This window comes from Ochotona princeps, chromosome 5, assembly GCF_030435755.1.
Source record: "Ochotona princeps isolate mOchPri1 chromosome 5, mOchPri1.hap1, whole genome shotgun sequence".
NCBI lineage: Eukaryota > Metazoa > Chordata > Mammalia > Lagomorpha > Ochotonidae > Ochotona > Ochotona princeps.
The window spans coordinates 47705271-47732631 of record NC_080836.1 but is presented as its reverse complement, the minus strand read 5'-3'; the positions used below and the strand labels follow the sequence as shown (position 1 = coordinate 47732631).

At 37.6% G+C, this 27361-nt stretch overlaps 1 protein-coding gene across 3 annotated transcripts in view; it reads right to left on the bottom strand.

The window, feature by feature from the left end:
• XIRP2 (xin actin binding repeat containing 2) overlaps positions 1–27361 on the bottom strand; it is a 326918-nt gene that overhangs the window by 56958 nt on the left and 242599 nt on the right. The window contains exon 1 of one of the 3 annotated variants that reach the window (XM_012928702.2): positions 22008–22147. The exons of the other annotated variants lie outside the window; for them this stretch is intronic. The gene's annotated coding sequence lies outside the window, so the exon portion shown is untranslated. Of the gene's footprint in view, positions 1–22007; positions 22148–27361 lie in introns of those variants that run through there. 3 annotated transcript variants of the gene reach the window in all.

Sequence of the window (27361 nt, the reverse complement as noted above, 5' to 3'; positions counted from 1 at the left end):
AGTTCCATCAAGACTAAACACATGATCTATAACCAAGTCTGGATTTGTGAGTTGGATATCATACCAATAGACACATCATGCCTACAAGCCATTGGCACGAATCCATTTTTCTATAATTCTTAATATTTGCATATCCCTCAGCTAATGATAAAATTCATCTCTTTTAAACATTCAGACAGCTGCTGCCAAATCAAATTTGCAATCAGTTTAAGTTTTATATATTCTTGGCCTTTAAGTATTGTGAAATCAGAAATAGATGGAGAACAAAAAGAAAAAGCGAATGCACTGCACAGTTCTGCATTAATTTACAGTTTTTAAAAAAGATGAAGAGGGAAAATCAACAGAGAATTAGTGGAATGTATGTCAGGACAAACAAAATCCACCTGGCGGATCCCATTTTTAAAAATTATCTTCCCTCTGATCCTATTATGCCTCAATTTTATTGTGTTATTGCATGTGAGAAGGTACTTCACAAAGTCCATGGAATTATGCATATTATGAATAAACTATGCATGGATTTCAAAACTCCCCCCACCAAATTAGTCTTTTAATTCTATTTGTATGACATGTTTTTTTTTTATTTCTTTCTAAAGATTTATTTTATTTTGTTTGAAAGGTAGAGTTATACAGACAAAAGGAGAGACAGACATCTTCCAGCCTCTGGTTCACTCCCCTATTAAGTTTAATGGTTGGAGCTCAGTTAATCTGAGGCCAGGAGCCTGGAGCCTTCTCTGGGTCTCCCACACGGGTGCCTGGGCCCAAGAACTTGAGCCATCCTCCACTGCTTTCCCAGGCCATAAGCAGGGAGCTGGATTGGGAAGTAGAGTAGCTGCAAATAGAAGTGTCATCTGTATGGGATGCTGGCATCACAAGCAACAGAGGCTTAGCCTTCTACACCAAAGCAGCACACTTTCCCTCACTCCAACCCCGCCCCTTGAAATTTTTGAAATACACACATTCCCCTGTCACTTTACAAAAAAAAAAAATCCATCTATTCATATCTGGCTATTTTGTTTTATCAAAAGCACATCTCTTGTGTCAATGAAAAGGATTAGAGCTCTGCTTCCTCAGCGAACATTTCCCTAGTTCACTGATTGTGGATGAAATCCTGTAAGTCCAGTTGCTCATGAAAGATATTGAGATTCATTATTGTAGGAGGTAGAAAACTGGTTCCTGCTAAGCTTTCATTTTGCAACCCCCAGATTCTGTGAATCTGTTACCTTATGTGGCAAAAGTGAGCTTAGCAGATGTGATGAAGAGCTTTGAGAGGAAGAGATGATCCCAAATATTCTAGAAAGGCTCAGTGTAATCAAAAGGGTGCTGGAAAGTGAAAGAGTGAGCAAGAGAATGAGACATAAAAGGAGAAATGGTGACAAAGGAGTCAGAGCATTGCAGACCTGCACTCTTGCTTTGATGAGTGAAAAAATACCCAAAGTGCCTGAAAGCTGAAAAAGGCAAGAGAACAGGTTCTCTGCAGAGCTTTGGGAGAAACAATGACAAATGAAATCCATTGTGGACTGCAGACGTAGAACTGTAATACTGTATTTAGTTTGTGCCACTATAATTTAGCACACCTTTGGTCATCTGTTACAGCAGCAATTGGAAACTAAAACATTCACTGTGTGCATGCATGCATCATATGCACACACGTGTGCACACACACACACCTGCCCAAGTCAGAAATTGCTGCATAACTGGGTCTTTCCAGAACATATTTCTAGATTCCCCAAATTATGCAGTTCTATATTTATAAACCACTCTGAGATGTTGCATGTTTTTGAAATCAATCTATATGCCTGAAAGATGAGATACCCAGCTACTTGCATCCAAAACTCAGAGCTAGGGACCAGTATTGTAGCTTAATGACTTAATTAGCGAGTGAGTTAAGCTGTCACCTGTGACCTCAGCTTCCCTTATGGGTAAGGGTCCTGACTGTTACCTTTCTGCAGTTCTCTGTTAATGCTTCTGGGAAAGCAGAGGAAGATACCCTAAGTGTTTGGGACCCTGCCACCCACATAGGAAACATGGATAGCATCCTGGCTCCTGGAATGAAACACTGGATAGAGTATCTTTACCAGTCTCTCCCTCTAGCCCTGCCTTCCAAATAATACATACAGTCGAAAAGATTTGGTTCTGATTTCCTGTTAGATTCTAAACTGTCTGAATAAAAGAAGTATAATTGCTAATGTAGTAACTTTTCTATCGATATCTGTGTGCACCTATCACCTCACAGAAGGTGCTTTTGGTCCCAGAACAGTTATGACATGAACAGAATTTAATCAGAATGTAGAAAACCATTAGTATAACAATATTGTTAGTTTGGGATATTTGAAAATTTAACCATGGTACTATTTTTTTTTTTTTTTTAACCATGGTACTATTAAGTATTTTTAAATTAATTGTTTGGCTTAGAGAATTAGTAACTAAAAAAGTCAATAATTAACTAAATGACATGAATTTCATTGAAACAGTAAAATAAATTACAACCATTAAATGTCTGCAGATGATGCATATTTTTACAGCATAAGTCTCTTGTTGGATATTTCACCAGCACAATCAGAATTATATTACATAATAATTAGAAGTATCAGTTAATGAGTATTTATTATGTGTTAATCATTTTACATATATTTTCTATTCACATAACAATCATTTTTGGTAGGCAGGGTAGTCCCATATTATTAATTATGGAGAAATAATGAAAAGATAAAATCAAATAATACGTGATTGAACATCTAATTGAGTTTGGGTATCTCCACCTGCAATGTTATTCAACTATATATTGTCTCTAACATATATATATTGTCACTAAAATACAATGTTTTAATTTCAAAGCCAATCTTTAATTAAGATAAATTCTTTCTGCTTCTTAAATATTTGCATACAAATTCTTTTTAGACACTGATTTTAATGCAATCTGAGGATTAATCAAAGGAAAAGCAATAAATGGAATTTTTTTATCTTTAAGTAGATTCTTTTGATTCTTATGTTTGAGCTTAGAATTAGAAATCTGTGATAAGCATAATAATGTAGTTGTTAAAAATATAATTGAAGTTTGAAGTGTGTGAAATATTTAACATAATGCAATGTTAACATGTGTGTAACTTTTCCCCTTAGAGTAAGCAATATTAAGTGACATGTTAGGATGAACCTAGGAGTGTGTATTATCAAGGTAATGTTCACCCTCCTGCCCCCAGTAGTCTGTAAAGAGGATATGAGAGAGAGAGTGAAAGGGAAAGAGGCTAAATGAGTAACAAGCATTTAGTTAAGAAAACCGATATTGGTTAGTTTGGGCAGAGCAGGATGCTTGCCTAAGCAGCGTTGAGAGTGAATCCGTGACAGATCATCCCAGGCCTTATCTCCTCAGGAATGTCTGGAATGTCTGCAGGCACCACTCCGGCCTGGTCTCAGCCCACCAGGATGAGTACCCTGCGCTACAGATCACTTGCTACAGATCAGTCGCAGGTGCAAACCTGGGAGCTGCTGTTTCTCCCATTCTCTTCCCCATGTCTAAAACGTATAAAGCCTAGTGTTGTATCTCCTGGGCGGCTATTTCCCTCACACAGCAACCCCTGCCATGTGGAAATGGTTCCAGGCCGTTTCCCACCAGGGAGCAGTCCATCAGACTCTCTTCCCCTATGAAACTCTGAACTAAAAGTCTTTCTCAATCACCCATGAATCTAACAGGTGTAAGAGGGGCGCATGTCAGACAGACAATCACTCTTCACGTACAGAGATATGAGACTGTTTCAAGCGCTCTGGGCTCCAGCTTAAAGAGCGAGCCCAGCACACTCTAATGCCTACCACCTGTGACTAGGAGAGACTGCTGCAAACTTTCCTTCTTACTCCATTCAGGGATAGTAAAGTAAGCAAGTGCTACGTCCTTGGCATTTGTTCTGCACCCTGAGACTAAGGGCCTTAAGAGACCTTCAGGTGGAGTTATAAGAGATTTAGGATTCAGTGTGTGTGTGAATAGAGCATAAGCATTGAAAGGCACGATTGTGTACTCTCTTAATTGTCTTTGAATGTGACTGAACTGTTTGTGACAAAATCAAACCGAATTTGGCATCTTTATTGCATTGGTCAGCATGAATGGGGAGAGGAATGAACTTTCCTGTACAGAAAAGAAAATGCAAAGAGGGAATACTGCTTTTGTTTTCTCTATCACTCTATTTTACTACAGGGCCATGGACGTGGTGTCTATCCCACCTTCATCCCTTTGTCCTTTTATCTATACCTACATTCCAGGTATCTGAGCGTAGTTCAAAGTTTTTCAAAATAGGATTTAAAGTTAAGTTTTGGTACAAAAATAAAATTTGAAATTCATGTATACAAGGGGACTCCAAAGGGTCCCCCCCCATAGACTTATCTTACAATTCTGATTTTTCCGTAAACTTTGTGACGCCTTCTCACTTACTGACAGTATTGGGTGTATTCTCCTTTTTTGCTTTTCTCATAGATACAGCAACATTTATTTCCCATCTACTGTTGTCCAGGCCTAGTGCTTAGGGCTGCAGACAAATCAACTAACATTATGCTCAATCATGGTCCACATGAAAAGAGAAGGAAAGCAGACACAAGAGACCCCGAAGAAATACAATATGTGTGGTAGGCTTTTAAGCCCAGAGATAAAATGTATGCATCCTAATTTGGAGTACTTGGGTTCAATTCCAAGTTCTGGCTTCTGACTTCAGCTTCTTATACAGGCCGACTGCAAGGCAACAGGTGATGGCTCATGTAATTGGATTTCTGCTATCCAGGCTTGATAATTAATTTGACCTTATCTCTAAAATCGGAAATCAACACGTTATATCATTTTCATGGCAGCTTCTAAATTTACACAATTTGAGGTGGCAGGCTTTGTTGAGGAAGCTGCCTTGTCTGAAGACATTCCAAATGAAGCTTACCTTATGTGGGTTTCTTGAGAAATATGACAGCAATACTCCATAGCACCATCATTCTCAAAACCACTTTTGATAGAAAAATAGGTAAATATGAATAAAGTCTAACCTAATCTGAAGTGGTTGCAATGTGACGTGTAGCCTCTCTGTGGCTCTATTTTTTTTTTTTTTTCCCAATTTTTCTCCTTAAACCAGGCACTGGGGAGCTTTCTCTGCTGTAGCACTAATGATTTACAGTTACACTTCTGATTGTACTAGGCACTTATCATTCTTGTGTGTATTCACACTTTTCTCCCACTTCTCCTGGCTTTCATCAGTGTGCAAGTCCCTCCAGGGCAGATTTGAAAAACCTATTTTCCACCAACTGCTATCTTTGGCTTTGATTCATAAGGAACACGGGGCCTGCCCCTTAACTTTGGACCCAAAAAAGCTGGAATTACAGACTCTGACATGTGCTTTTTGACTTGAAGCAAATTGTCTAGGATTTCTAAATCATATTTTAAACTACAATGGGAATGATATTAGCTAAACTTAAATTGTTTGCTTGTGAAGACTGAATGACGAAGCAGAGTTTTATCTAGTATCTGGCGTATGATAAATAACAAATTCCCACTAACTTCCAATCAGTTTGTGTTGTTATTATATCCTTTAATATGTAGAGAACTGATAGATGGGAAGGCAGAAATTGGAAGACTAAGATGTTTCTCTACATCTCAAAACTAGTGAATGAGCAAAAACAGGATTTTATTTTGTTCCATCTGATCTAAAGCCTTCTCTATCACCCCATGAAAGGCATCCCTTCTTTTTTACAATCCAAGGATTTACTATGATATCTGAAACAAGGAAGATATAGGGTCTGATGAAAGAATGGGTAGTTAACAGATAGTATTTGGGTGAAGAATCTAGTTTAGTCCTAGTTACATAGTTACAGTGATAGAAGAAAGAATATAAAAAAGAAAAAAATTACTAGCTCAATGCATGTGTAAAGGTTTATTTTAGCACTAGTGTGTGAACCACCATTGTTTCACCAGCAAGAATCATAGGAGTTTTTTAAAAATACAAAGTTTAAGAAAGTTACCATTGCATGTCACACAGATTTGCCACTTTTCACCCCAGAAATTCTTCATATTTTTCCCTGCTATGGAATTTTATGTAAAACTACCAAACCATTGTTCAAAGGTATTTACTATTTAAAATTTCTTGTGAGGCTTCTGAACAGGGGAATTGAGATGATAAATTTTGAAGTTATCATCACTTGATGATATCTTCACTTGATGATAAGTTATCAAGTGAAGATAACCTTTCTAAGTACATGCTATCCTATGGCTTTCTATCAAAGGAAAAGAGAAGGAAACACAATTCACATTTGTGTTTTGTTCTACTGTTGCTCTACTAAGTACCTTTTTGTTACAAAACTTCACACTGTGAAGAAACTCCTGAATAATCTGGTATTGTTATGTTTGAATACAGACATTCTATTAGAGGTTTTTTTTTCTATTTAAATCAAGTTCTATCCCATTCTTCTTGCAGTCTCTAATGAAACCACCCCTGCTCCAATTTCTTATCACTCTTCATCATCCCATCTGTTGCTGAATAGTTTCTCTTTTGGTATCATTTATTTTCTTCCCCCTTTATCCTACAACTACCACTTCAATTCTGAGTTGGTGTTTCTACACTTCCTTATGTTTCTTTATGTGGAGCCCAGTTAGTAGGGCTCAATGCGCCTTGAGGAGAATTTGACTGCTTTATTCTTTTCTTAGTTGATAATAAAATTGCAAGAAACAGCAAATACATGTGCTCATCCTCTCACCCATGTGGGCAAACACATTCAAGTGTGCCTGCCTCTGAGAAACTGGCTACAATTTCCATTATCAGTCTAAAACCATAAAGGTCTCCCGAATACAGATAAAATGATTATATTCTGGTTCAAATCAGTTCATCAGTAGATTGGAGATGACCCATGATGAAGAGCTTAAAAATATTTTTCTAAAATGATTGACTTTTGTCTTATACGCTTTTTCATGTGAAGCTATTTCATGTGTATGGAACTATTTTGTTGAGTTTAAAGTACTCTGTTGGCACTCAGCAGTTCAAAAATGGGCAACATTAATGCAGTGGAGAACTTTAATCATTTCCAGCTTTGAAAACCATCTCCCTTGCAGGCCCATCCTTACGTTGTCTGAGTGTAGGCAGAGATAAGAAAGTTAATTACTCACTGGCTATTACCTCAAATCATTTTTATGGTGAAAGCATTCTAAACTTTCAAAACTGGACCTGTATTTATGAGTTTCCTAATTCTTCACCATCTTCCTAGCTTCCAGCTTTCTGGTAAGGTGAGCCTGTGAAGTTTATTCTGACAAAGAATATTAAAGGAAAGTGCAAATCATCACATTAAGTCTCACCAAGTTAGAAACAGATGTTGTAGCAGCTTTTCCTCTCAATAATCACACATTTCCTCTGAATAGCAAAAGGTATTTAAATCAATCCATCTTTTGTCTTAGAGAAATTCAGATGGGTGGGTTGTGGGTAATCTGTAGTAAGTCTTCGTTTAAAATGATCTCTCTACCTCAGCCCAGAAACTGCAGCACACTTTCACATTGTTTTATATTCACTTTGTTTTATTTTTGACCTAATGACTGGTAGCTTTAGTCAAAGAAGGGAAACCACATTGGTTTTGTGTCCTTCTTTACTGAATATTATTTGGAAATTCTAATCCATCCAGGAGCAAACCTTAAAAAGGCTTCAATTATGCAACACTATTTTTTTTTTGTTTTTTTTTTTTTTAAAGATTTATTCATTTTATTACAGCCAGATATACACAGAGGAGGAGAGACAGAGAGGAAGATCTTCCATCCGATGATTCACTCCCCAAGTGAGCCGCAATGGGCCGGTGTGCGCCGATCCGATGCCGGGAACCTGGAACCTCTTCCGGGTCTCCCACGCGGGTGCAGTGTCCCAATGCATTGGGCCGTCCTCCACTGCTTTCCCAGGCCACAAGCAGGGAGCTGGATGGGAAGTGGAGCTGCCGGGATTAGAACCGGCGCCCATATGGGATCCCGGGGCTTTCAAGGAGAGGACTTTAGCCGCTAGGCCACGCTGCCGGGCCCATGCAACACTATTTGAATAGCCCACATGTCCGGAAGTAAATTAACATTTTTAGAGCAGTGATGTCATCAGAAAAACTCTCCCTAAAGTCTTAAGCACTTTCAAAACAATGTGGGTCTGTAATTATTTAACTGAGCAGAAAGACAAGCTACTAATCTTAAGCCAAATTGTTAGGAACCATTATACAATAATATTTTTCTTACGAAAGCTATAAATTCTTGCAATGTGCTCTGAAATAAAAATTAAACTAGAACAAAATTGCCATCTTATTCAAACATTTGTACTGTCAAAATTGTTTTCTGATATCTGTCTTCGATAATTGCAGGGGACACTGAGTAATGCTGCATACATTTTAAACAAGCTTTTAAAAATTTAGAAGTGGGACCTTTACAAATGAAATCTTGTAATAATTTCAGTGTATGAAAACTTTGAAATGATCAGGTGTTGAGTAACTCAGTCTGTCCTGTTACTATTAACATGACCCAAATGCCCTTTGCATACAAATGCAGCATGTAATTTCAAAAGAAAGATATGATGTCAGATTTCTAATCATAAGCTAGTACCAGGAAGAGTTTACTAAGAGTAGAAGTGATTTAACAGTCTTCCCTTCTTAATATACACATGGATGGCATGGTTTGTAAGTTTCTTCATCCTCTACTTTATTCAGTTATTTATCTTTTAAAAATGTTGACATTTAGCACTTGTTTATTTCCTTTCAGATTCACAATTCATTGTATAAATGTGCTCTAAATAGAAGAATTCTGTCCATGTTGCTTATTTTATTGACTGAGGTTTTTAAAGGGTGAAAAAGAAAAATAAATCAGTCTCTAAATGTTATTCAGATTGAAACTTGCTCTTTTCTGTGCATAGTAAGATAATAACATCTGTGTACAACAAATAATTTAATTCATTCCTGTGAACAAAATTTTTCCTGGTGCACTGGTATTTCAACTCATGTGTACTGGAAAATGAAGGGACAAAAGTTGAGGTGGAGGCATAGGCAAATACAAACATAACTGACAATTTAAAAAATATTGAGGGCCCAGCAAGGTGGACTAGCAGCTAAAGTCCTCTCCTTGTACGCACCAGGATCCTGTATGGGTGCCAGTTCTAATCCCAACTGACCTGCTTCCCATCAAACTCCCTGTTTGTGGCCTGGGAGGCGGTTGAGGACAACCCAAAGCCTTGGGACCTTGCACCCTTGTGGTAGACCAGGAAGAGGCTCCTGGCTCCTGGCTCCTGGCTTTGGATCGGCACAGCTCCAGCCTTTGCAGTCACTTGGGGAGTGAATAAACAGAAAGAAGATCTTCTTCTCTGTCTCTCCTCCTCTCAGTATATCTGACTTTGTAATAAAAATAAAATAAATCTTTAAAAAAAAAGATTTATTTTATCTTTATTGAAAAGTCATATATACAGAGAGGAGGAGAGACAGAGAGGAAGTGGAGCTGCCGGGATTAGAACCAGCGGCCATATGGGATCAAGGCGAGGACCTTAGCCACTAGGCCATGCCGCCAAGCCCAAGATAAAATAAATCTTTAAAAAAATGTTGGACTTCTCTGGAAAATTTCACGTTAAGCTAGGCCTTCATAGCTTCTTTCTGGGCTGGTCATCTTCAACTCAGTATAATTTCCTGTGGTATTAGGAAAACTCAGCTAAAACAAACTTAACTATAAAGTTAAGCATCTTTTTGGTTTTTTTTTAAGGTTTATTTATTTTTATTGGAAGTAAAAATAAAAATAAGGGAGGAGAGACAGAGGAAGATCTGCTGTCTGCTGGTTCACTCTCCAAGCGGTCTCAATCACCAGAACTGAGCCGACCTGAGGCCAGGGGTCAGGAGCTTCTTCTGGGTCTTATACGTGGGTGCAGGGTCCCAAGGCATTGGGCCGTACTCTACTGCTTTCACAGGCCACAGGAAGCTGGATGGGAAGTGGGGCAGCGGGATACAAAGCAGCACCCATATTGGATCCTGACGCGTGCAAGGTGAGGACTTTAGCCGCTAGGCTACCATGCTGGGCTCATCTTTCTGCTTATTTTAAAAGCAGCTTTTAAAAATTATTTACTTGTGACTATAGATAATTAATAATTTACCAGGAAATCAGCATTAATTTTCATCCCTTAATTTTCCAGTACCCTACATAACCATATCTACTAGAATTTCAGAGTCATCTGTTTATAGATATTTATCATACAAAAATCAGAAAACAACAAATGTGGGGAGAAAGGTATCCTAATGCAGTTGATGGCAATGTAAACCAGTGCAACCAATATGGAAAACAGAATGGAGAATCCTCAATACATGAAAATAGATTTACAATATGTCCCAAATATCGTATTCCTGGAAACTTACCAAAATGAAATGAAATCAGCATTTTAGAGAGTGATCAATATTCCCATGTTTATATCTGCTCAATTAAAAATAGCTCAGATATAGAATCAGCCCATATCCATATGTCCACCAACTGACAACTACATAGAGAAAATGTGGTATAAATGCCTCCGTGCAATACTGCTTAGCCATAAAAATAATAATATTCTATGTTTTGCCACAAACTGGATGCAACTGGAATCCATTGTGCATTATAAACTAAACCAGTTTCCAAAAGACAAATATCATGTTTTCCATGATTTGGGGCAACTAATACACATACCAGAAGAAATATTCTCTATGAGGAAAATTGCCATTTTGAGATCTTTTTTTGTGAACAGATTTTTTCCATATTCTTGAGGAATAGTGTTTTGCTTTTCCTACTATTTGTTGCTGAATTTTTTACCTAATGAAATGTTAAACCTGTGATTGTGAAGTGAACTGAAAGTATGTTATTGTACACATTAAAAAACAATAAGGAAGGGAATGGGAGATATGGGCAGAAGGGTGGGTAGGGTGTGAACTACCACTATACTCCAGCATTGTGAAATAGATGCAATTTGTTTAACTTACATAAATAAAATGCTTGAAATAACAAAACAAGGAAAGTCAAACTAAAAAGAAAAAAGGGAAGAAATGGAACAGCTGGGAGAGTTAATGACCAAGCACACTGGATGCCCACAATGCAGGCAGCAGCTCGTACCTCTATTACACAACACCAGCACCATTCTTTATCCCCCCTTTACATATCAAATGTTTATTGTTTAGTGTTATCTCCTGTTTAATTTCCTTTCTATTCTCTCTCTCTCTCTCTCTCTCTCTCTCTCTCTCTCTCTCTCTCTCTCTGTATATATATATATATATATCTTACTGACATTGCTCTGAAATTTATTTTACAAAAAATATTAAATTTATCACATACACTGAAACAAATGGTAGAAATACAACGTCAAGGTGGAAGCTGACAGGATGGCTGTACACAGTGGCCAGAATTGCCCATTATAAAAACGTTCCTCTTGCTGGGGTATGTCAAAGAAAGACCAAGAAGTTCTCAGATAATTGTGCTTTTTTCTAACATTGAATGGCCTCCATAACATTTTTGCAAAAGATCACTAAAAATTTTTATTATCTGGAAAAAAAATTTCTACTTTTCCAGAAAGCAAGCTGACTTTCAAGCTTTAAATGGCCAGTTTTATGAGTATTACAAGTATTTTTTATTTATCATGGTGACTGATACACAGTGGCTTCTCATTAAGCATTTAATGAATACATTTGTATCAGAGTAGTTGGGATATTCACTGGCTATCATTTAATGCTTCCCGCTGATACTTTTTTTGCTTTTTCCCTCCTGGTCTTTAAGAGTAGAAATTAAATTTTTAGTTCTAGGAAAGATTGTTAAGCAACACAGTAATTATGTGAAAGTTAGGATTAGAACTTCCAAGAGGGAGCAAAACCAAATGCCTTGACTAAGAGTTTCCCATAAGGAAATCAAGCTCATCACCCAAAGTGCTTAGCAGGGCACGGTTTGAGCAGGTGAAAATTAGAACTTTGCAAAAATGCTTGCTTGGAAAGTGAAACTAGTCATCTTTGGGATTTATGCCAAAAATAATTTCTGCAAGATTCCACCACCCCCACACATACTTCTTTCATAGCTGCAGAATGCAATTAGGGAAGTGTTATAGCTAAAAATGTCCAAATGCATTTACTTCCCTATCACATTTCTGGAGAAGATAATAAACTTCCCTAGCTCAAGTACAGCCCAAACATACAAGCACCAACACACACACACACACACACACACACACACACACACACACATCCCAAACGCATTCTTTCTTTGGAGGACAGTGTAATCATGAACAGTTAGGAACTTGCTCTGTGGCGCTGGGAAGAGCTCAGTAGGTTTTCCAGGTGTCCCAGAGCACTCTGGTGTTGGAAGCCTGCCAACGAGAGCAGATGTGGCATCAAGCCCTAGTTTCCATTCACTTTTCCATGTGAGGCTTCGGGAAAATGTCACAAACTTCACCGAGTGCAACACCTGCTTACTGTAACAGAAACTGTCACAGAGAGAATTGAAAAGCATGATGCTTTACGACATTCTTTTTATCATGCTCTACTAAATCAGGAGTGATATATATCAGATAATAACACTTAACTATCGTGATAATTGTGCTGAAACACCCACACCCACATGCACCTACACACCTATAGCACATACCACGCACAATGGTCACTTCTGACCCAATCACGTGTTGTCTCCAGCGCTCACTTTCAGGCATATTTTTAGTTTTTTCCACATATACTCTGTTAACTTTTTCACTACTATCACCCTCAATGCACATTCTGGTAAAGTTTTATCCCTAAATTTCTATTGTTAAAACTTTTAGAATTCAGTAATTCTAAAAAATACTGTTCACAATTGTGTTCCCATTTTTATTATTTTATTATTAAAATGACTAAAAATTTTCTTGAGAATTTTCACTTGCACAAATCCATGAATTCAGACAACAGGAACACATATACATTTCTCTCTCTCTCTTTCTCTCTCTCTCTCTCTCTCTCTCACACACACACACACACTCAGTACTTCGGGAATCAGAACAAAAATAGAAAATTGGGCCTGGCGTAGTGGCCTAGTGGCTTAAGTCCTCGTCTTTAGCGTGCCGGGATCCCATATAGTTGCAAGTTCTAATCCCGGCAGCTCCACTTCTCATCCAGCTCCCTGCTTGTGGCCTGGGAAAGCAGTCGAGGACGGCCCAAATCATTGGGTCTCTGCACCCACGTGGGAGACCTGAAGAAGTTCCTGGCTCCTGGCTTCGGATTGGCACAGCACCAGCCTTTGCGGTCACTTGGTCTCGCCTCCTCTTTGTATATCTGACTTTGCAATACAAAATAAATAATTCTTTAACAAAAAATAGAAAATTATGGGGAAAAATTTGAATTGGCTTTTGGTGAGGTAAATTTAGTCTAAAATGTGGGAGCCTGAGACAGGGTTTCCGTGGTAGCTGTGCCATTAATGCTGACAGTGGACTTGAAGCTGAGGTTGAACTGGATCTAGCAGGATGCTTTTAACCTCTTAATCCTACCTCCGAATCCTAAAGGTAGGAGACTGTAAGAGATTTGAATTTTCTAGGCCTTTCTTTTGAACAATGTGCCCAGTCAATCTTAGTATCCATCCTGCCTTGTCCCTCTTTCTTCTGAACCTGTAACCTTTGTGTCAGTTTGTGGCTGAATTTCATTGCTTAAGCTTGATGTATTGCACCATTTCAACAGGGCAAGATTTTGTGTATACTCTTCTATTAGATTCTTTTGTGCTTTTTCAACTTTAGATTTCCATTATGAAGAATCTGGCCTCTATAGCTACATCTTTCAGAGCCTAATTTCTGGAATTCTTCCATTTTAACTCCTAGCACTGAGTGTAGAGCAAAGAAATAGGTAGACAAGTTAACAGCCTGCTAAGAATGAGGAGATTGTGTTAGGGTCAAGGTTGGTTTTAAATGGTTAGAAAGAATATTTGGAGAGTCCAAGGACTTGGTCAAAGAAATAATGAAGTCTAAAGTGTAGGTTGAAGAATTCAGCATCTTTGAGTAATGTGATGTTGACACCACCAAGGATAACAGAGGGTTTCTTCTTTCAAGTGTTAGACTAATTATAATATAGAGAGGGAACTTAACAGCTTTCTAAAACTCCAGAGAGCACAGAAATGTAATTTGAACTGAGGAGTGCATCTGTGAAAGGAAAGAATGTGGTTAACAACACAACAACCTATTAAATCAAAGGGACCATTTTCTCTCTTAAACAGTTTTTACTATGTTGCTATTTTGAACATTCTGCATACAGAGTAACTTAGTAATTTATATTTATATTCTTATCTTGCTCCCTGGGAATATATTAATAATGATTATTATGTTCCACCAGCCTCATGCATTAAATAATAATAACAGTGATATTAATAACAAAAGCTTATGCAGCATTTACTATGTGCCAAATGCTAATATTTTAGGCACTTAAAGATATGAATTTATTGAATTCTTGAAACAACCCTATGAGATATTTTCATATGAGGAAATGAGACAGAGTTGTTTACTTGCCCAGTGTCAACAATTAGATAAGCAACAGAACCAGCATTGAAACCCAAGCAGCTGGGCTGTTTTCCTGTGCTCAATCTGTAAAGGATAACCTGAACATTTTTGCTTTTCCAGGAAAGAGTTATTTCCAGTTCACTGAAAACTTTTCTGGTACTAGGAGATGACGTTTTTGTGAGTCTATTGAACTGAGAACACATCATTCACATAAGGAGAGTTATAGTTGTGGGTTTAAGAAATTTTGTTAAGAACTGTTCTAATAAAAGTAAAAGAAAAAATGGAACAGGAGAGAATGTTATAAAAATTTATGAAATCTTTCTAATATCAAGGACTGATTGAAATCTAAAGATGGCATCAATAGTGAAGTTTTATAGATCAACCCATGGAGCCCTTTATAATATACTCCCGTCAAAAGAATAAGTCCATAATAATTATTTATTAAGATTTAGCTTGACAGTTTCTCAACAATGAAGTGCTGTGCTGGATTTCTTAGTGTTATACAATGAGTGAAAGGCATGGCATTAGGCATGTGACTGTGGTAAATGGTTACTGAAGGCTACTTATCACTCTTTGAAAATCGAAATAAACCTTGACAGCATGAGAGAAATGAAGAACAATATGGAAAAAAAAGAGTATAGAAAGCACTGTCCTTTGTAGAAAAGAACATGAGTGTACCTCACAGAGATTATGGAAATTGGGCTGAAAAGATAAGCTTATTTTGGTATAAAATTAGAAATCCATTTACAGTTTTTTAAAATAACACATTTTCTCTAAACTTTTTGATATGCTGTGTATATATACATACTCACATAAATATTCATGATAGACTAGTGCATGCTTAGGAGGATATTTGAACAGTTACAACATAACATAATGGCACAGTCTAAGAAACTGACCAGTTGTGTTGAAATGGTTAACAAAAGTTAATGATATAAGTGAAAATAGATATTTTGAGATTTGATTATTGTTTATAGCCTCTATCTATACTCTTGAGGAATTTTTTTTCTACTTACTATGTGTTGAAATCTTGACCAATGAGGTGTTATAACTGTGATTGTGAAATGAAATCAAAGTATGTGATTATAACAATTGAAAGAAAGGAAAAAAAAATAAGGAAGAGGGGTGGGTGGGAATGTGGGCAGGAGGGAAGGTAGGATGGGAAGTATCCCTGTGTCTTAAATCTGTGTTGTGAAACACATGAATTTGGTTACTTTATATAAATAAAATAATTTGTAAAAAGAAGGGAAATTTGATGTTGGGTTAATATATTTGGAGTTATAAATAGTGGTTTTTGAATTTGCATTGGCAATAGCTAGACTAGATTATGTGACAAATGAAATAATGTAAGTAAAATACTAGGTACCCATGCCTCCCAAATTCCATTTCTCTGAAATTGTACAAAGTAAAAGTTGGAGCTGCTGTTCAGCTCCGGATGGTGGAGGAATGATGATGTTGAAATTATTTTCATTCCAGAATGAGTCAGTGACTGAAAGTAGACATACACTATTGCAATTGCATTCTTAAAAATAACTGTTTTGGAGTTCTCCAGGACTCAGATCATGAGCTCATTTTCTACTAACAGTCAAGGCTCTGCGTAACTTCTGAATCCACTTTGAGACCCTAGGATAGGACAGAGGAAAGGAGGAGTTGATCGAGTTTCTACCTGCTGCCAGTTGCTTTTACAGCATGTATCTCTAGCACCATCCCCTGTGTTCCTTACTCCTGGTTGGGAACATAGTGAAATGCAGCCATCTGCTACCTACTTAGCACTCATGCAAATGGTTCCAGATGCAACACAAACAGAAGCAATGACTTTTAAATAAAACTTGTAGCTGGAATTGACAACATTTTCATAATATGAACAAAGTTTTTTTTATTTTGCCAATTTTAATATTATGACCCTTGAGTAGACATTTGAAAACTGTATATTTCAAAGCATATGAATCAAAGGAGAATCCTGAAATGTATAGAATAATTCTTCAATGATTTTCTGGAGTACTTAAACAAATGTATTTATAAACTCCTAATTGTTTGTCTAAATGGCTTATTCGTTGCATAGTACAAAGTTGACTTTCTACTATAACTCTGCTGACTAAAAATAAACAACAGAGAAGTTAATAAATTACCCATGAAATTTTAATTAAAAGAGAAAATGTGACCCTACTTATCAAAAAATAACATTTACAGTGTCCAAACACCAGATACTGTATAACATTTACATACCTACTCTTAATTTCAATACAGGTAAGATTCTGTAGCCTAACAAATAGAGTAAATCATTATTATTTAATGTTATTTAAGCAATATTTTATCCAGTGCATATTTATTGAATTTAAAATGAAAAGCACTACTAATATGTTTTGAGGCCACTTAAAATGCCAGTTTGTGATTTTAAAGTTAGTGGTGATTTTTTTTTAGCTTTTCTATATTTTAACTATCAAATTAGCTCAGATTTTATGGAAGTTCTTTGATTAACTTTGTCAAATAAACTCTTTGAGTATCGTATTTTATAAAGTCCTAAGTACTCCTGAGACATTTTGGCAATTATTTTGAAAAATATGATATATCTAAAGCATTCCATTTGCTAAGCAATAAGCATGTATCCTGCATACATTAGAAACATGTGAAAAGCAAATATCTATCTGAAGTTCTACAAAGGCAAGACAATGGGGTTTATGTTGGGAATGCCATCTAACAACAACAACAGCAACAACAAGATGACCTATTATGCTGCTCACTGTAGGATTATTTTCATGCAATTGTTTAGTTCTCTAAGGTTCTATCAGTCATTAAATACAGCCTCCTTGTCAATCACTGTATCAAAACTGACACATAATAAATTAAATTTATAGATTTTCAACTGTCTTTAAAAAACCTTGTTTTCTTTGACTAGTTGCATTGTATGTTATGCTCTGATTATACTGCAAAAACGGAACAGTATGGAAGCTATACAAATTTTCAAGATGTGGATTCCAATCAGCAGGAAAATAATAGGACAGACTTTTTGATCTGAAGTTTCAAGGAGAAGCACATGAGGACAAAGTAGGTACACTAAAAATAATAATAAAAAAAGAGCATTTGGTCTTTTGCTGGGGTCCGTGTGATGGGTGTGGAAGACAGGAAGGTGTGAAGAGTATTGTTCGATTGCAGACAGGGCCACAAGGAATTTCCTGCTGTATGGCAGGGTCCAGCGGATGTCTCTACAACCACCTGAATGCAGCTCTACCTCCCTTTGCATGGACACTGGACAATCCCACTGAATATTCTGTAATCTATTTAGGGATTCTCTGCCTCTGCTGAGTTAATGTTTACTACCAATGTGAGCTTGGAAGTTGATGTTGCTGATACAGTTTTAGCCAAAAGGCCTTTCATTATTGCTGTCTGGGCTGCCCCCATTGACCATATGCTAATCAAGGGTGTTCTGTCCCCAGGTGTAGTGGGAATCTATTCTTTCCCTCTTTCTTTGATCTTTAGGTCCTTTCTTCTGTGGTGCATTTCCTCCCTTAACTGATTCAAGACTAAGCTGTAGAATGAGGATTGTAGTAGGAATGTGCTACTGATTGATATGCACCATCTATTGAGCACTTCTGACCACAGGGTCAGGATGGGTAACATCCTGCTTTAAGGTGAAACAAATGGCAGAATTATCCTTAGAAACACCCACTTGACCATGACGTAAAAAGTCTGAGCCAGAGTTTGACTGGTTCTGTATAAATAAAGCGGACAGCTTTTGTGGATTGTCCACGAAGATCATGGAATTGTAGTGGTCCGTCTCTCTCTCTCTCTCTCTTTGTGCCTCATCCACGCACCCTTTGCGAGTTCCAAACTCAGCTGGAGCTGGACTCCGGCAGTCTTTTTCTCTGTTCTGGCACAGGAAACCCCTTCAAGTGTCCTATGTGGTTGTTGTGTCTTTTATATTTGAAAAAAGTGATTCCTGACAACTAGGAATAGTGGGGTTCTGGTGAGGGCATGGAGTGGGAGTAAGGAGTGGTTTGAACGCCTCCTGTTTGTCAGAAAAACTCATCAAATGATTAAAAGATTAGAACATTGACCTTTAGCTTCCACCTCTGGGAAGAGGAGCTATAAACTGAGTTCAGCCAGTGACTTAGTCAGTCATGCCTTAAGTACTGCATGCATCCCTTATTAAAGCCACAAATGGCAGACCTTGATGAGCTTCTGGGTTGGTGAGCACAGTGGAAAGCACAGAACAACCAGAGAAGCTATGGTGGCTCTGAGCCTCTACTTTTCCCTGCCAAATCTCATCCTGTATCTCCTTCCCATTTGGTTGCCCCTGCATGGTACCCTTTGTAGCATACCAGTGATGGTACGTTTACCTCTTTGCTGGGTTTCAGGAACTTCTTTAGCAAAGTGTTGGGTCTAAGAAAAGGCTTGTTTGAACCCCTGAAGCAGTAGTAAGCTGTCCCAGGGTGGTAGTCTGAGTACTCCAGCTGCAACTGATAACTGAAGTGGGCACAGTGTTGTGGGACTGACTTCTTAATCTGTGGGATCCTTGTTACATCCAAGAGTTAGACTCAGAACTGAATTGTAAGATCTCCAGGAGCCATTGGAGAACTGTCAGTGTGGGAAAAGAATATATTTGATGTCAAAGTACTCAGGAAACAATACACCATAACACACAATGCTTAAAATGTGCCTTCAACAGCATAAGTCATTATTATTGTATACATGAACTAAATTGAGTCTGCTAAAAACTTTAAAAAATTAATAGAATTTCAAAAAAAGTAAAGGCTGAATTTATCACTTTGCAAGGCATGAGCCTATGATTTGAATGGAGCAAATGTTTGTTTCAGAAGCAGCAAAGAGCAAATTACAATTTAATTAAATTTCAAAGTGTAACTAGAATGCTTCCCAAGGAAGGGATGGAAAGCAAATAAAAAGAACCAATAATGTCAATTAAGTCTGCCCCCCTCAATTGTTCAATCAAAACTCTCGGAATTACACTGGTAGGCACATTTAGAGTTGTCTCCTACTCTATAAATGACCAAACCGAGACGCGGTTCCTTGTTAGCAAATGGTTCTTACAAAACAGTCTCTTAATCGTGATTGAATTTAAACTGTAATACTGCAACAAGGTGGAGGAATCCACCATGGGGGAAGGGTGTGGGGAGGGGTGGGGGGATTCCCAGAGCCTATGAAACTGTCACATAATGCAAAATAATTAATAAAAATAAAATAAAATAAAATAAAATAAAATAAAATAAATAATATGCTGCCCACAAAATAATTCACTTAATTAGAGATATAAATAAGCTTGAGAACCACAACATTGAAAGCACAACGCAGCTAAAGCTCTCTTCTGAAGCACAGATGGCTAATACATATACATATAACACATTTACTCATGCAGATACATAAATATATTCTCCACATTGTACAGTCACTTCACATACAAAACTTCTGCTAAATTATCATTATGCTACTGAGTTGCAACTTTCAGTGGAATTTCTTAGAGTTAGAGCCTAGAGAATGCTATCTTAGTAAGATACGTGATAAGGACAGACATTGGGTACAGCAGCTAAGTCCCCATTGGTGACACCCTATCCCATGTCAGAATGCTTGGCTCAAGCCTGGCTGTTCTGCTTCCTAGACAGCTTCCTGCTGATGCAGCCAGGGAGGCAGCAGATGGTGGCTAGTCACCCACATGCAATACCTGGACTGAATTCTGGTTCCTTTCTTTGACTCGGCCTGCTTCTGGCTGTTGTGGGCTTCGAGCAATCAATCAGAAAATGGAACATTCACTTCTCTCTCTCTCTCTCTCTCTCTCTCTCACCTCTCTCAAAACAAAAATAAATACATATTCAAATTAAAAAAAAAACAACAGTCTCTTAATATCCAGAGTTGAGGCATTTGTTGGGGCAGGAGGAGCGGGAGACAGGAACAAGTCCATCCCAAGTACTGAAGTTATCAGAAGAACCCAACCCATTATCTCATTCTAAGTACAATTTTACCAAAACACAGAGAATGCTATCTCAGACAGTTTGCATAGGTAGTGGCTGTGATATGAGAGGCAGAATGCTGGAACTGATTGAATAAAAGGCACTTATCAGCTGTAAACAATGGTAAATCATCCATGCACTCATCTTTTTGCGCACAGTTAAACAAGAGGAAAGGCGACATTTCCTGTCCTCTTTAGTCATGGAAGACATGAGCTTGTGCTGGCATGTGTACATGAGAGTTTTCTGAAGCAAAATCCTCTGTGATGACGAAAGAATTTTTTATTTCTACTTTGCAGGTGGTTGAGGGATGCTGTATCTTAAAGATATCCACAGTAGATGAAAGCAGAAGTGTTCGGTGCAAACTGTGGACTACATTTTCCCCAAACAACTGGCGCTTTGCCATATTGTAGATATCAAAAATGCTGGCTGACTTTTAAAAATGTGTCTAGTTGTTAGCTTATATTTTGATAACAGAAGGAAAAACATTCAAAGATTAGGAAAAAGGGTAGATTAACATTAGTTCATAGAATTTAGGATTTTATAATTTCTGACCCACTATTTTGCCTCTCAATAAAAATGTGTTCTAAAACTCAAAGTAAGAAATCTGTCATATTAAAATACATGATTTTGACTATAGCTGAAGTGTTTTCCCTACCCTTTGGTACCTGGCACATACAATTTTAAAATAACCCAAATAACCTGCAGATCGTCAGTGACCAAATAAAGCCGTGGCAAAAATAAATTTCTTTCAGTTCAACACCAGCTGGCTAAATTTAAATGCTGTATTATGTAATCTTAAAGTGTTCTTGATTTTAGTTGGTGTCTTAAGACATTCCCTTATAATGTCTCTCCTGAATCACTTCACTGTCTAACATCTAAGCCCTTAAGGTGCAATAGGACCACATTAAGATGTTCACCCAGCCACTCGAAAGGAAAAAAAAAAAGCCCATTTTAAACAGTATACAGGGCATGGCACTTTGAAAGTACAATCTCAGTCTTTTCTGTTTTAACTTTGTAGTTACTATAATTAGCGCTGGCATATCCAACTGGCAGTGCTTTTCTTAATTCCGCAAAACTTGTCAGAATCCAATTCTGTAATCCTTACTCCAGTAGTACTCCCAGCAGAGATGAGACCATGGCTGGGGCAAGAACTTTGAAATCAAATTATGGCTTGGAAAGAATAATTTTCATACATTTCTCTGAGCAACCTGCAACAGCTGAGAACACTTAAGTCTCTTTCCCTCACCAATGTCCCTTTACCTTCATGAAGGACAAGCTAATGTTTTTTGCCTGATTTTCTTTTCAGCTAAAAGCTGTGGTATATTGCTAGCCCATAAGTGTTTTTCAAGTTTGGCTCATTAACATTCAATATTAATTACAAGAAATCATCCATTTTGCAAGGAGACTTATGTATGAAGCCACCAATTTCATAATATAAGGCAGTGCTAAGTATTATCACAAAACAAAATCCAAGTGAATATTTTCATTTCCAGTGATTATAACTTTACCCATATGGTCTTCATTGATCTGTAGTACTGAGACAGCATTCACAACCCCAGAAGCAAATGTGCATTAATGACTATTTTACACGTACCTTTTATAATATTTAGACTCAACACAAAGTGCGCTGAAATGTCCTAAATCTTTACAGTTCTTCACTGAATAGTGTCCTCCCTGGTTTCATGTACAGCAGTTTTCCCAGTCCCCTGAAAGCAATCGTTGAGGTGGAGGCCAGCTCCACTGAAGGGTTTATCAAGCAAGGAGAGGGGAAGGCTGAATTTATTTGAGTCGCAAATCTAGAGGATACAAGTTGGCCCCTATTTTTAGGAACTGAGCTCTGCCTAGGTGGGGCCTGAGTCAACCACTCTTTCCAGAATTGTGTCTCCAAGAGCAGGCTGCCTCAGAATGTCCTCACCAACGTATGTGCAGTTCTAACACATGTGCAGTCAATCAAACTCTCCTGCAGCCGTGGCTGGAAGCCAACTCAGAAATTGTAAACACCGTCTAGAAAATAATCAGCATGAAGGAGGAAGAAAGCCTTTGGACAGCTTGCATGAAAAATAAACTATTTCAATCTTTAAGAGCTGGGGCTATAAAAATAATGCAGTTAGGAAAAGTTCTCATTTATTTTGGTGTACTGGTTCACACAGAATCTGAGGAAAAGGAAAGATTTTTATTGTACAAAATGGTCTTAACTAGCAAACACTAGCTTATTTCTTGAGGCTCCACATGTAGAGCAAATAACTACTACAGTGTTAATAAAGGAAATCTTTTGGTTAGAAAATCCAGGGAGGTGGGGTGAGAAGGAATTCTAGAGAGAATTAAGGGAACACTTAACGTGGAGCTACTGTCTCTTTATGTTAGTTTAAAATCACTTGGCAGGAGGCAAAGCAGGCAGGGAAAAGAAATCACCTCACATGCTCCTAAGGGCATCATATTAAATGTCCTTAGCAGCCACCCTACTTACTCAGCATGCCCTGCAATCTGACCCAGAAGAAATTAGGGGAACTCAACGAGAATTGCTAGGAGCTCCATAATGCCAGCAACTATCTATTCTCAATAAATGTAAAATATCCAGTTTCCCCATTTGCCTCTCATCTATTATCTTCCTAGTGCGGTTACCAGTAAACCCAAATAAAGAGGATATTGCCCTTCCACTTAAGGAAGGCACCTAAATTAAATAGGCTATCATCCATTAAAAAAAAAATACAAGGATACTAGTTACCAATACTACTTTACATAAAGAGAAGAATATACGTTTTTTCTTTTTAAGAAGAAAATTTTTAGTTTCTTCTTAATCATATACTGAGGAGTGATATATCTGTTTATTAATTATAAGAAAAAGATGCCAGGGCTGGGACCATGGCATAGTACGTTAAGCCTCTGCCTGCAGTGCTGGCATCCTGTATGGTCACCACTACTCCACATCCGATCAGCTCCCTGCTTATAGCCTGGGAAAGCGGTGGAGGATGGCTCAAGTTCTTGGACTCCTGTATCCCTGTGGGAGATCAGGAATAAGCTCCTGGCTCAGGCCTGGAGCAATAATTCAATTGGCCAATCCTCCCTGTTCAAGTGCCAGAATTCCATATGGATGCCAGTTTGTGTCCTTGCTCCTCCACTTCCCCTCCAGCTCCCTGCTTATGGCCTGGAAAAGGAGCAGAGGGTGGCCTAAGTCCTTAGGACCTTTCTTGGACCCCCTATACTCATGTGGGAGACTAGGAAGAAGCTCCTGGATCCTGGCTTTGGATTGGCTCAGTATGGCCACTTGGTACGTGAACCAGTGGTTGGCAGATCTTATTCGCCATTCCTTCTTCTCTCTGTAATTCTTCCTTTCCAATGAAAGTAAATCTGTTGTTTTTAAAGAAGCTCCTGTCATGGCCATTTGGAGAGTGAACCACCAGATTTGGGACCTCTTTCTATGTCTCCCCTTATTTCGATGTCTTTCAAACTAAAACAACATAACCCACCCCACCCCCCAAAAGTAAAAAGCTTTGGAACTGGTGTTGAATACTTCATAAAATTTTCCAGGGTCAAGTGCTAGTAGAAGTAGAGTCTCATTATTTATGGTTGTGCAATCTGGGATAGTAGCAAATAGGAACATGAGAGAATTTGGCTTTTCATTGATTATAATTAAATAAAAAATTCAGTTCTTCAGTTGCACTTGCCGCATTTTAAGTGGTTGGATATTAGTTGAACACAATATACAGCATTTCCACCATTTCAGAAACTTCTAATGGACAACGGAACACAGCATTTCACCACAGCTTCAACAATAGCTGTATTCTAGGACTTGGGAAAATTCATGTTATCTAGGTTTAGTTCTATTCATCAGCAGCAAAATAGCATGGAATTTACCTATTTTAAGTTGCTTTGAAGTTAGATTAGATTTTAATCATTACATTATTGACATTATTATGTGAGCCTAACATTTACTTAATAAAATATGATTTTACTATGACATATATGTGATAAAAATGCACTAGATTAAAAATGCCAATAGTTCAACTTAAATTATAAGAGTTAGCCTTCAAAAAGGAGACAATTTTATTTGTGTATTTGAATTTACCTGCTAATGATAATTATGGCATTTTTACTCTTTTGGAATATTGTTATCTACTCAAAGATCTGACATCTAGCTTCCTAATCACTGTTTTTAAAAAAACACCTCCTTGTTTCTTTTTTTCTTTTTTTACTTGGCTTTTCACTGTTTTCTTTAGGTCTCAAACAGCCCAAAATTCCAATTATTATACATGAAAAAAATAAGTTTGGTAGAGAAACTTTTTGTTTCACATCATGAAATAACTGGTTTTTGAGAAAAATAAAATTACATCTCTAGTAGCATGCATAAATTAATGTATGATAAAGCAGAAAATATTTAGCTATAAAATTAGCTGTCACATAACTTGGTTTAATTGTTTTAGTTATAAAGATGAGAAAAGAGCAGCACCTAGATTTTGACTATTTGGTAGTTAAGTGGTTTTGACACTGAGTTTTATTCTTCATTTAATAGCAAATTTACCTCAATTAAATTGCTATGAAAATAAAATGAATGGACATATAGATAGACGGGTACTAGATAGATAAATAAGAATATTCATGGAGAGAGCAAGATAGTGCAAGAGGGTGAGGCTACATTAAAGCAGAAGAAGAAGAAGGATTCGTGGAGGAGAAGCAGAGAGGATGCAATCAGGGAAATAGGAGTCTGCAGGCTGATGATGGAGGGTTACCTGAGGACCTGTGGTCACAGGGAAGCAATGGAGACAGTAGAGTGGCAGTGAACAGACACCCAAAGGGTGATCAGAGCCCCACCAGTGCACTGGTAAGAAGGGGTCTCACCAGGAATGCAGAAGGTGAATAAAGTAATAGAACCAAAAAAATCTGATCATGAGCTGAAACAGAGCAGCAGAGCCTCAACAATAGAATGAGTGAGTCAGAAGAAAGAATTTCAGAAATGGAATATGCCACATGTGGAGATTCTGAAAAAGTCAGAAAGCTGTAAGAGGAACTGATTAAAGCTAAGAAAACCATAGACTAGTTAAGTGACACAATCTAAAGTCCAAATATAAGGATTATGGGTGTTCCTGAAGGCACTGAGACAGAAATTGGGTTTAAAAGATGTATTCAATAAAATAATAAATGAGAACTTCCCTAAAGTGCAGAAAGAAATGGAAAACCAAATACAGGAAGGACATAAAACCCTGGACAGACTCAAGCAGATGTGATCCTTGTTGTGGCACATTGTAATGAAGCTCTCTTCAGCTGAACATAAAGAAAAGATATCTAAACATGCACTTGAGAACTACCAATCACACACACACAACACCAAGTTCAAATGGCTGATAGACATATGAAAAATGCACAGACTCCCTAGCTATTAGGGAAATACAAATTAAAAACTGCATTGACGGCACAGTGGCTTAATGGCTAAAGTCTTTGCCTTGAACGCACCAGGATCTCATATGGGCACTGGTTCTAATCCCGGCAGCTCCACTTCTCATCCAGCTCCCTGCTTGTGGCCTGGGAAAGCAGTGGAGGATGGCCCAAATCCTTGGGACCCTGCACCCTTGTGGAAGACCTGGAGGAAGTTCCTGGCTCCTGGTTTTGGACTGGCACAGCACTGGCCCTTGTGGTCACTTGGGGAGTGAATAATTGGACAGAAGATCTTCCTCTGTGTCTCTCCTCCTCTCTGTAAATCTGACTTTACAATAAAAATAAAATAAATCTTTAAAAAAAAAACTGCATTGAGGTTTCACTAACTCTAGTGAGATCGGCCTACGTTTGGAAATTTACTAACAACACCTGTTAGCATGGATATAGGGGGAAAGGTACTCCACTCTTGGTGGGAGTGAAGTCTGGTGCAGCCACTATAGAAGTCAGTATGGAGAGTGTTAATAGAATTGAAAATTGATCTTCTGTATAACCCTGCTTTTCCATTTCCTTGACTATATCCAAAGGAAATGAAATCTGCACATGAGAAAATGATGCACAAACTTATATTTATAGTAGCACAATCAACAATAGTAAAGGCATGGAAATAATTCATATGCCCATCAAAGGAGGAATGGATAAAGAAATCACAGTACATCTATTCCATGGAATACTACACGGACATTATAATAATGAAATCCTACCATTTGCAACAAAATGATCCCAGTTTGAGACCATTATGCTCAGTGAAATATGCCAATCCTAAAAAGACAAATATATATGCTGTCTGACATAAGGCTACATTCATGCGAAATACAAACCAAATATATAGGTAAACATGTATACATATATTCTCATAGATGAACTGTATAATGAAGACTAGCATACTGCAAAGTGAAAATATGTCACAGTATCCATATCTACTCCCAAATAAAAGGAGAACTCCCAGTGAAACAGTTAAATGTATTTTGACAATAGGATACATGAGTTTCTATGATCTGTGATTGTAACTACAACTCCATAATGTGCTTAAATAGCAGAATGTTAAACTTGTAGTGGTTACTAAAAGACTATGCAACTGTAATAATATGAGGTAAAATGGTGGGAGAGGAAATGAGCACAGGGAAAGGAGAAGGCAAGAGGGGAATTCCTATACCTACAAAAATGTAACTTGAAAATAACAAAAAAATTTTAAAAAGAAAAATCATAGGAAAAGAGAATATTCATAGGGCAGTCACCTTATAAAGCATCTCAGAAAAATTCAAATGGAAAATTTTATTCACGATCTAGATGACAAATATGCTTCAATACTCATATTACCTGGATATCTCCTCTATACCTGTAATGCACTCAGATGAAATTCATATGAGATCTTGTGGAATGGAATAGCTAACATCATGATAAACTTTTCCATGGAGGACAATTAGAAAATCTGCTTCAATAAAAAAGGTAATATATTCAAACAAATAAAAACCAGTGGGAGCACAAATCAAGACAAGAACTATGTGGAAAAGAGTGGAA